We start from the raw sequence: 11,156 nt of genomic DNA on the forward strand, positions 1-11,156 counted from the left end.
CTATTCCCACTGGAGGATTCTATAAAAGAGTATTACCATCATACAGAGGAGGAAACCGAAGACTATGAACCACGTACAACAGTCTTCAACCCAAGAATAACCAAGCATTGTGATCTTAGGGGCGAGGGAGTGGAAAATGGAGTTGCTCGCGATTTGGCAGAGGGGATTTTATCAGGTGTGTGCTTTGCTTGGGATGGGAACTGAGGGAGCTGGTGGGGAGTTTTATAGGCGAGTGGGGGTGCTCGGGTGCAGAGTGGTGGTGATGGAGCAGGTGCCACATGGTAGCAGATGCGACATGGGGAGGGGGGCTTGGTGTTGCCGGCGATGATGGCGGTGGCAGGTGCGCTGCAAAGGGGGTGTGGGGCGGTGGTAGTGAGCATGGAGGCAGGCACGCATGCGGGGGGGGCACGGGTGAGTGGTGGGGTCAACGACCCTGATGTTTGTGGTCTCTGGTTTCAAGAATCTTTGCCTCTCTATATGGTAATAACTCCTTCTGTCCTCTTTTCCTGTTTACTTTGACTTAGGGGTAGTGCTTTGATTCTCACGGTCGGTCCTCTGATTGAGCAACTGGATAGGTTTCTTCTGTAGCTTATTCCATGCTTCAAGGGTAAGCTTCCCGGTATCTTCTTGGGTAAGGTGCTTTCTCTTGAGATGGGTTAAGATGAGAATGGAAGCATAAGGTGAGGATTAGCTCGAATTTGTTATATATGTTTTTAGAGAAAACCTTTCTTAAAAAGAAAGAAAACACATAAGCTCAGCAATGATAAGCACAAACAAATCAAATGTTTTGAATAGGGGAAGAATATAGTTTTTCCAAAGCTTGGACTACTCAGATTCGAGGGCTAAACATAACTACTATTGCTCGGCTCCGGAAACAAGAACTATGCTAAATGCGACTTATGAGCACTAACGTTAAAGCATCATATGTGCACTCAAAAGGGGAGAAAACATCAAGCAAAATTCATTTTGAAATGCCCTAGGGAGCCACACAAATAGAGTTTTTCATAGCACGGGGCTACACGGTTACCTCTCATACATGCGGGGCTCTAGCCAAAGTGAAGAAAAACTTCACTACCCAATGCATGCAGAGGACTGGGCATAACTAACTTTAGACCAGGTAGCTTATCTTCTAGCAAGGCTGGCACACAACTTCAATCTGAGATATCTCCTCGATGGGTCAAGAGGGAGCTGATGTTAATGACTTCTTCTGGCGGTGACTGAGATGGCAAGACGGGGTCGAACTCTTCTTCAAGTGAGACTGGCTCTTGTAGCTCCTCAGAGGGCAGTGGTGCTGGCCGGGGTGCTTGCGGCTTCTTCCTTGATCTCAAGGGATGGTGCTGGAATCTTCTTCATGGTGAGGGGCTCAAACGACTCTGGCGGGGGATCTTGGGAGGATTTGGGGTGCTTTTGCTTATCCATAGCCTAAGGGTAGACTGGAATTCCTTCCAAGACTATGGCTCCTTCCGAGAGTTCCCAAGCCTTCTTATCTCCTCTGATAGAGATCGGGTGGCCTTCAAGAATCCGGGAATCTTCACCTCTCATGGATTGAACTGGGTTGGATGAAGCCGGCTCTTGGATCCACAGGGCTCTACGTTGGTTGTGGTTACCAAGTAGGCCTCCATCAACTTCTGGACGTGCTCATCCTTGGCTTGCTTCAGGGCTTCAACAGCAATGACTTCACGACTTTCCAAGGCAGTTGCACGAGCTTGAGTTGAAGTGAGATCCACATGGAGCTTATGGTTGCGCTTCTTTGCATCTTCAGCTCGGGCAATCATCTGACGGTGGTGCCGAGCCAAGAAATCATACTGTGCATCTAGGGTGAGCAGGTATGCAGTGAGGTAGACAACTGTGGGGTCATCCTCAAGCAGTTGTTGCCCTTCCAATGCACGCATCCTGGCCATCCAAACTAGACGGTCTCTCTGAAAGGGCGGAAAGAATCTGAGCGGGGTGTCGGCCACTTCTTCTTCATAAATCTGACACATGGCCCTCAATGCCTTGGTGAGCGACAACTTGGTAGGTGTCTTTGAATCTGTGTCCTGCAGCAGTGACACTCCATTCCACATGGTGCAGACTGGATCCAATGTATACAGTCACGACACACTTCTCTGTGCCATGCTCGATGAATTCACGACCATCATACTCTAGTTGGCTCCTGATTCCGAGGCGAACTGTGCATGCTCTCAACAACTTGGGGAAACCATCTTCATTCTGGCAAAAGCTGGTTTGGTAGCAAACCTCCATCTGACTTCTGAGGGAAGAAAAGGGGAAAACATTTTTGAAATGGAGGGATGAGAGCAAGATTTTTTTAAGAAAATAGTTTTGACTCAAAAACTTTTGGATCAAGCCTAAGGGTTACGTCCTACGGCCAACCTAACAACTCTGATACCACCTGAAGCACCCCAATCCTCTGGGACTCAAATGTGATACAATTACTAGTCCCAGGAGGCTAGTAAACACATTTATACATCAGATAATTCTAGATCTGCTTAAACGAGACAAACCTATAAAGGTGGCGATCAACTTTAAGAGTTGGTCCAGAACTCGGGACATATCATCAGAGTGGGGCTGAAGCAACCCGATATACACAGTGAAGCAAATCAGCGGTCCAACAACCACATGCATGGTTGGGAACAGGCGTAACTCTTACCCGATCAGCGATCTCCTTCTCTGAAAAACAACAAATAGGCAAGGGTGAGTACTTATGTACTCAGCAGCCCACCTTTACCCACGGAATGGGGAAATCAGATATAATGCATGGAGTATGTGGAGCTCAAGATATTTTGCAGAAAGAGCAATATTTGATGCAGGGTTATTTTGTAAAATATTTTATATTTTTCAAAGCACATCCTCTCCCAAAGGAGCAGGAAGTTTTTCAATATAGAACAAAATCCCATGGACTAAACCATCCAGGTATCTCAACAGTTTCCCACTGGTTTTCATTTTCAAAAATAACTACTGGACTTCCCGTCCACCATAGCTCACGCTCAACCACCAGACCTTTGAAAACCACTTTTCAAAAGCATTTTTGGAAAACAAAGCACTAATTGTCAAATCCCTGCCACAACTCATCCATATCCGTGGACGCGGACTATTCGAATAGGTTTTTAACTCTGCGCAGAGGTGTACACTTTACCCACTAGTCCAATTTATGCAATCTCATCGTCATGAGATCCAAATGCCGAAACTCTCGCCTTCCTTGCACGTCCTTACCTTAGCGATTATACCGGAAGGGACATGGCCACCACCATGCCCAAACCGGACAAAACATTCCCCTTCCTTATCCTCCTGGTGCTCCCCAGCCATCATAACCCTGGGGTTCGGACTGTACAAGTTTAGATTGAGTGACTGCCCATACAGTCTCGAGTGGTTGTACTTGATAAGAGTATAGGTAAGGGGTGATGACAAACTGGTCCTTAGGCGAGAGGGACAATCCTTCATGCTCACACCTAAACCAGCTGAGCCATCACCTTAGGCCCTCCCCTAAACCAGGGAGTCCCTGATCATCCCGCTCAAAGGTGATAAGGGTGACAACCCTTCATCATATCCATTTTGAAAAACATTTTCTTTTAAAAACTCACACCTTTTCTCAAATTAGTTGTAACAAATATGTCAAGGAGTATAAATATTGATTGCGGGTGGCCATAATAACTTGTCTCTTAGCAAAATCATATCATGCATAAAGTAACAGGTTGAGGGTTGTGGTTGAAAAACATAGGTAATTTATGCATCAAAGGGATCCAGTGAGCTTGCTGTGCTTAACCGGCGAAGGGGTGAGAGCTCGCGGAACTGGCTTCTGGCTCCACCGCCTGGTGTAGACTTGCAGATCTGGCCTTCACGAGACGGCACGAACGCTCCGATAACTATGCAACATGAACAAGCAAACATACAAACCAGCAAGTATATCATCAAATATTTAGTATAGTGGTCAGATGGTGATATATGGATGGGTAGAGTCTTGAGCAGAATCTATGTCATGTGGTGTTGTGATATTACTGGTGGTGGAGTGGAGGTGCTTACCAGGAGGGTAGATTGGAGGCGAAGCGACACTATGCGGGTAGATGGTGGAGCAGAATAACTGAGTGGGTGGGGGTTTGCCTTAGCTGAGGGTGTTGAGTGTGTGGAGTGGGAGAGGGTAACTGGGTCTATTTATAGCTAGGTGTATGTGGTGTAGTACAGTAGAGTTCACTGTTGGTGAGAATAGTGACGAATGAATCGTCTGACTTAGTCTGGACAGGGAAATTATAGCAAGAATATGGGAGAAGAGTATTTTGGGAGTTTTCTGGAATATGAACGATGCTTAAGGGATGACATGGTTGGATAGGGAATAATTTGATAATAATTTAGAAACAAGAATTATTGGAATCTAAGTTTGCAAGCCTGGTTCGAAAGAATCTCAAAGTTAAGCGTGCTCTACTTGGAGAGATCTGGTATGGGTGACCAGATGGAAAGTTCTTACTGGAAGGAAAATCACAGTCACCGGAGTTCGTATGACTGGAATATTGGTCTGGCAGGTCTTAGGTGAGCTGGACAGCATGATGGATGAGCAGTTGAAATTTGGGGTGATCGGATGACCAATGAACAGTAACGATGGTGAATAGTAATGGTGAATAGTAATGATGAATAGTAATGGTGAATAGTCGTATGAACGAATGTTGAATAGTGACTATGAACGAACGATGAATAGGGACTATGATAGATGAATAGGGACTATGAACGAAAGATGAACGATGAATAGGGACTATGAACGAACGATGAACTATGAATAGGAACTATGAACGATGAATAGGGACTATGAACGATTGATGAACGATGAATAGGGACTATGAACGAATGATGAATGATGAATAGGGACTATGAATGAATGATGAACGACGAATAGGAACTATGAACGAACGGACGAACGATCGAATGATCGGACGAACGAACGATCGAATGATCGGACGAACGGACGAACAAACCATGAACGATCGGACGAACGATCGAATGATCGGATGAACAAACGAACAAACTAAGAACAGGTGGACGAACGATCGAATGAACGACCGAATGATCCTTGTGCTAGTGGTGTGCTTGTGTGGGAGTTGGAGTGGGCGTGTGGGGGGGGGAGAGAGTTGCCATGAAATGGTTTGGGGTGGCTTGAGAGGAGGCCCTTGCCCCTCTATTTATAGGCTAGGTGGGGGGATTAGGGGGAGGAGGCGAGGATTAGTGGGAGGATGCGAGGATTAGTGGGAGATAAGCATGTATTTGTCTTGTATAAGTGAAATTAGCTTGTAGAGCTCACTGTATGACACCGGAGGCGAATGTATACGTATGAGCATGAGGAAAATTATGAAGCAAATAATTGTAGGGACTTTAAAAATGATTCTGAAGGTATTTCTCAGGAGGAAACTTTTGGAGAATTATCGGTGGAATATTTGGGCAGTATTTCTGGATAGAACTTGAGGGGATCACTGGGGAAATATTTGTAGGATATTTTGAGGAGGATTTTGGAGAGAATACAAACCACTATATTTTATTTGTTGTGATCAACAAGCAAACAAACATTTTGAAACGAAATTTAAAATCCATTTTGAATTTAGAGCGAGTTTGAGAAAATTTCAAGATTTGAATTTTTGGGGTGCTATAGCAGTATAGGAAATCATCTTCTTCATCGCCTCTGTAAACTAAGGATCCTCGAGGATACTTCAGATCTTTAGCATAATGTCGAGCTTCAACAATTTGTTTCTTCGTCAGTTGTTTTCCCGAAGCATGGCGAATAATGAATTCAAGATCTCCGGGCGATGTTGCTTCAGGTATCGGCAATGATATCTTCTCTGATAGGTTTCTACTTACTTGTTTTGTTGGTCTACTTTCTGAAGGTTTAGCTACAACATAGTCAAGAGCAGTACTTTCACTAGCCTTTTTCAATTCTTCAGATTTATCTTTGGAAATCTTTGTAGCAGAAGGCATTACCACTTTCGAGGGCGTTAGGACAGCATCTAGCACGTTGGCCATCCTTCTCCCCTTCTTAGGAGTTACTTCTAGCACGAGCGCTATCTTCGGCAGCCCTTGCGCTGCCGGAGGATCTTGCAACTTCGGCTGCTGCTCCATCCTAGAGTCTTCTATCTTTGTTGTACCCAATAGAATGCTAGGTGCATCGACCACTGCGGCAGATGCCTCGATCATCTATCCAAGAAATACAAAAATAACATTAGATCACAAGTACCTTAGTTCAAATCAAAACAAAAAGAGAAATGTTACCTTCGAACCTAAAGGGGTCTTCTCGATTGCTTCGACAGCTATTGTCTTTGAAGTCTCCATAGCAGGCAATTCTACAGCCCTCTCCAAGTAAAACAATTTCGGCCGATGAGTTAGAACCTTCACCTTCCTTTGCTTCGGCACAGCAAAAGAAGCCCTTAGCGCACTTTTCCTTTTTAGCCCCTCTTTCGAGTAGGGAAGCAGTAATCAGGATCAACAAATCCAATAGCATCAAAAACACTGTTTAATCTTTGTTTCCCTCGAGCACTGAAGGCAACATACATGGCTTCGTCCTCAGCCTTCGTGTAGCTCCCTAGCAATTCATCACTTGTTGCTTCAATGGCATCTAACCAATCATCATCTGGCTCACCAAATTGATTCCTGAATCGATAAGTGTATTTTAGATGAACCAAACTGCTCTTTCCGGCATGTGTATCAGCTTCAGCACCCTTCGGCATTTCCCATTCGGCAGCGAAGGGCCATACCTTGAAGGCTATGTGTTCCTGCACTAAGTCTCTAGAACCGATGTAGCTGCATACAACATTGAATGCTGCCAGGCAACCTTGTGATTTCTCCGTGTTCACAATAGCAAGCCTCCTTAGTCCGAAGCTAGATCGGATAGGCCACTGGATTACATCCTTTATATCGCTTCTTTCGCTCAGGTCATTTTTCACATAAGACCACTTCTTCGTCCATGAACCCGACCATTTTTTCCGAAAGGTTGGCATGAGATGTCTTGCATCAGACCGGTACATGAAGGTTTAGCACCCGAAGTTATTATGATATTGCTCTTTCCTGGTAGCCTTCGTCTAGTAGGACAACTCGTGAATATTGCAAAAGCAATCAACATCTGGATCCAATCCCTGGTTTCTTATTGCCCAAATGAAAATCCCAACCCTGATTAATGTGTTAGGAGTGAGCTGATGAAGGAAAATTTCAAACTTTTTCGAGACTTCGACTAACATCTTGTGTAAAGGGAACCGTAGCCCAGCCTTCATGAAGCTTCGAAAAACCACTACCTCATCTTTTTTCAGGAAGAGGAACAGTATTCTCACCACCAACTCTCACCATAGATACATCATGGAAATATCTACCCTTCATAGCCTCTACATGACCTTTCTTGACAGTTGGTTTACCGAAGACCACGTCACTCGGTCTCCACGGTCGATCTTCGACATCATCATTATCACTCTCGACATCAAAGTCCTCGTTGTCACCAGAATCTTTAGACAGCCCAGCTAAAATCTCATTAGTTATTTTCTTAATATTAGTCCTCTCCATAGCTTCGTAAAACCTAGCCAGTGTAGGGTCCTCACTCCTTTTGTCTTCGGCCATCTCAGATTTGGTTAAAACAAAACGCTGAAGCTCGAAAACAATTGCGGTTACAATATCAGCAAGTCAAGCAACAAAGCTAACACAAGCTTGAAAGCATGAAAAATATCTTATCACAATATATATATATATATATATATATATATATATATATATATATATATATATATATATGCAAAACACTACTGCAGAGTCCCACAATTCAGAAGGTTTCGCTATTCTAGCGAAGGGAAGGTGTTTTTATGGACCTTCGGCTAAAGGCCTTCGTTTATTTCACGGTCTGAATTTGTTACAAAGAAACAAATTAATACTGCGAGGGCCACTGTTGGGGGCCTTCATCTTCTAAAGGTCCTCAAAAACACGACTAACCATTTGTTATCAACATGTTACTAAGTGTTACAGGAGCTTCATTACTAGAAAAGCTTCGACGCGGAACAATTGAAGTGCAACGATGTAAGCTTTGTCACGATGACGCTGGAAGGCGACGCATGGGGAAGGTGTTATCCAAGCTGCTAAGAGCAAATGCCAATACTATCCCTGTGATATTTGTAAACTTTATTTGTAGTCTATGAGGGCATGAATGTAATATCGTACGAAGTTGTATGACTGCCTATAAATAGATGAACAGTGTCCCAATACTGTTCACGCTGGATTGAAATTGCATTCACGCTTTTGCCTTCGAGCAAGCCGAAGGTACAAATGTAATGTACATTATGTATCACTTTGTTGAGATATAAGATGGATTTTAGTGTTGTTTAACATTTGATATGGAATGAATAAATGACATAATGCTACATCTGTAATCATGTTTTTATGTTTGTGAATGATGAAGATGTGTTCTTCATGGCCTTTGTCCAAGACTCATTATACCTGAAGGGAGATAATGCTTCAAGGGACGAAGGTCCTTAACATTTAATAATTGTGTTGCCTTGTTTTATGGTTCACAGTAATCAAAAACAAGCGACCAACATCAGTGACCAACGAATCCACGCTAGCCAGCCCTGGTGAAGCAGGTTGTATCCGTACTTTTGGTGGTGCGGTTCAGAGCAGAGGCGAGGTTCGGTAGGTTGACAAGAAAGTGTGACGCTAGCTTTTGTGTGTTCACACAAGGTCAGAAGGAACCTCCGAGTGGATCCAACAAAGAATCGATTCTAAGCCTTCTTTTTCAGTGCTCCCTAGGTCCGTTGGACAACCTAGGTCGACCTGCTATCTAACAAGAGAAACCGTTGTGAGGGGAACCCCCTCGATCGGTTGGCCCTAACACCTGCGTGCCTAACCCTAATTCATCTGCCCTCTCTAGTGTCACACTTGCTCTGCATAACCTGCTCACCATCGCTAGTCGCCTCCACGCCTTGCGCCTTCACCGCCATCGCCTTTACCCTCGTCGACAACCTCTACAATATTGGATCTTGTCGTTCTCCTCACTAATATCACTCTCCCTCGTCTTCTCACCATACCTCTGGCCTCTTATCTACCTCTCCTTGACGCCTGTTGTGCCTCATCTCGAAGTTTGTTATCTGCTAAGGGCCCTTCCACTGCTTGGTGTCCTTCTTCAACACTATACTTCAATTCTACAGGTATAACCGTAACCCCTCTAGATCTTTGGAGAAGTGGTTCCTCTAGCCCTAACTCTGTTTCTATGAGTGTGTCTATGTGTAGCACATGTGCAGCGATGTGTCATGCGTCAGGTAGGTTTCGCACATATGTTGTTGAGGTACAAATCTGAGAAGGTGATAAGGTCTGATGGTGGCCATGGTTGACACTAAAATGTGGGTGAGGATGTCACTGCATTTGTTTGGTAGCAATGCACTACAGGAAAACTGAAAAAAACGTATTTCTGATTAAGAACGTCGGACCGGACGTTCTTAAACAGGTTAAAAACGCCGGTTCCTGGTGGTCGACGAAATTAATATTAAGAACGTCAACCCAGTCACAGGCCGACAAACTTAACATTAAAATATCGATCCTGTCCCAGGCCGACGAACTTAACATTAAGAACGTCGGTGGGTCAGAACCGATGTTCTTACTTGAATTAAGAAAACGTGTACATGCCTTTTCCTCTTCTCCTTCATCTCTCCCTCTCTCACGAGCCTCCTCTCTGCCTCTCCGCGCCCTAACCACCGTCGCCGCCAAAATTCACTGCCCGCCGTCCTGTCCCCACGCCGACGCATGCGCCCGCACCCACGCCTCGGAGCCGCACGCCCGCACCTGCGCTCGCACATGATGCCCGACGGCGCGCCGGCCCTCCACCGTCACGCCATCAGCCACGAGGCCACCCCGCGACTCAGTGACCACACTGCTTCGACCTCGGCCCCGCCCCTGACAATGCCAAGCGTCGCGCCTCCGGTGCCCTACGCGGCTTCAAGGTTGATCGACTAAAATGAATTTTATATATCTGTATGCACATGTATTTTGTTTTATTGTTTTATTATGTGCAATATATGTTGGGATATACTACCTGTCAATTTTTAATTAGAGTTTTTTCTGCTGTCACCATTGCACAACGGAGGACATTAGTTTTTAGGACTCGTTTATGAAACAATAACAACTTGAAGATGCCAAGTTAGACTTGATGAACTTAATGTTATCATGGCTCAGTTAGTCTCATTCGTGTATCTGAAAGTGTTCGGATTTGTTGGCATAATAAGGACGCTTCTATTTGTCTAGCTGTTGATCGGCCGTTATCATGAATATATGTCGTGCTGCCATCCTGTATGGATATATGTTGACAGTCAAGCTTTCAATGCATAAGATAAGAAATACTAAGATATCTGATGCTGTTGTTAGTATTTTTCTCATCCTTAAATGCTACGACACCTGGATACTTTCATGAACAGCTAGCTAGCTTCTTGGGCTCCATCCCGGCGACGGTGTTCGCGCTCCCAGGCTGTGCACTACAAATTAATAACGATGTCTTATTAATTTCTATGAGCTCCAGGTTGCAATAATATAAGTTTTAGGGGTGTATGACAAGACCAGCGGAATGAGTTTTGTAGAGGGGGACTTCAATGAGTTAAACGACAATGCATTATAATATAGTGTTTGGTTGAGGAGCCAAGTAGAACGAAGCCGTTCCATCCATGATTCTAAGAACGAAGCCACTCTGTTCTGTGTTTGGTAATCTGGAACGGAGCAGCTCTGTTTTTTGTTTGGTTGCAGGGTGAACGGAACGGAGTGTGACTGTGAGAGCGGGATGGGAACGGAGCGGCTCCGTCCGATTGATTTTTTGGAGCGGAATGGTTCCGGATCTGAGGAGAATATTCCCTAATTGGAGTCATTCCGTTCTAATTACTTTGTAACCAAACAGCAACAAAACTGGGACAGAACGGCTCCGTTCTACTTGGCTCTTCAACCAAACAATACCTAATATAAATTGTTTGTAAGTTGAACCCAACTCCATATCAGCATTCACATGTTATACTTGACCATTCTAGTATAATGTGGTGCGAGGTTTAAGCTTCCGTTGGTACCGTTGTTGAATTGTGCCTCCGGCCGTTCTTAAATGTCTGTGTTTTCTCTTCCGCGTTAAACCCGTCGAATGTGATAGACAAAATAGTTGTTTAATGCATGTTTTGAGTTAATGGCAC

This window comes from Zea mays, chromosome 5, assembly GCF_902167145.1.
Source record: "Zea mays cultivar B73 chromosome 5, Zm-B73-REFERENCE-NAM-5.0, whole genome shotgun sequence".
Classification (NCBI taxonomy): domain Eukaryota; kingdom Viridiplantae; phylum Streptophyta; class Magnoliopsida; order Poales; family Poaceae; genus Zea; species Zea mays.